The sequence below is a fragment of the Mastomys coucha genome, chromosome X (assembly GCF_008632895.1).
Source record: "Mastomys coucha isolate ucsf_1 chromosome X, UCSF_Mcou_1, whole genome shotgun sequence".
NCBI classification, from domain to species: domain Eukaryota; kingdom Metazoa; phylum Chordata; class Mammalia; order Rodentia; family Muridae; genus Mastomys; species Mastomys coucha.
The window spans coordinates 152,153,534-152,154,579 of record NC_045030.1 but is presented as its reverse complement, the minus strand read 5'-3'; positions in this window follow the sequence as shown (position 1 = coordinate 152,154,579).

Here is a 1,046-nt window from a genome sequence, read left to right as displayed (position 1 = left end):
GTAGTAGAGTATTTGCCAAGCAAGTGCAAGGCCATGGGGTTGAGCCCCAGCAGCACCCCCCCCCGCCAGAGATAGAGAGAGACTGAGAGAGACAGAGAAACAGATGAAGACAGAGACAGAAAAAGAGAACTAGTGTGAGGGAGACTAAGAATGACTGAGATCAAGAGGGACAAAGAGACTGAGACAGAAGGAATATAAATCTAGCTTGTAGACTCAGAACAAATTGACTGAAGACATGGCACCCATAAGGAAGAAACTCCTTCCATCATGACAAGTGTCTTCAGTAGCAATCTTCTTTTCAGTCACTCTAGGATCTTAGTGATATTTCCTTGAGTAACTGCATAAAGGAAAGGAGAATCCTGATTGTTTTCCCAGTGGCTGGATACAGTGTGCTTGTTGGCACTGATAGTCTAAAACCTCAAGAACCACCATGGCCTCCTCATATTTATATAGATAAGGTCAGAAAACAGATGGCTTTGGCTTGGGATGGCTTATCACTGGCTCACTAATTCACAGAATAACCTCAAAACATAACAATTGTTTAAATATCTACTAGTTGTTAATCTTCACATTGAATCCTTGAATTGTAGAGAAGCCCAGAAACTACTCCCAACACTTTGTCCCCTGGGAAAAATTCTCAGTCACAGATATCATCACTTACCTGGTAGAGGGAACCAAACTATGGGGGAAAGGATGCATCCTTTTCTGACAGGTAACATGGCTTGATTTCCTTTTCTTTTTAACCCCTCACAAACTATCAGTTTTGTTCTTACTACAGCAATAAGATTTCTGCCAACTTCAGCTATCTAGGAGGTATATGTATGTATGTATGTATGTATGTATGTATGTATGTATGTATGTATGTGTATATGTGTGTGTGTGTGTGTGTGTGTGTGCGTGTGTGTGTGTGTGTATGTTTTATATCTTCAGATACATTTTCTTGGGAACCTAGAGGATGATGTCTCCAGACAAGATTGTTATCCAGACTTCACTTTAAAATATAAGTGGGAGAGGGTGGGGTGGCAAGCAGGGGGTGGGGGAGGCAA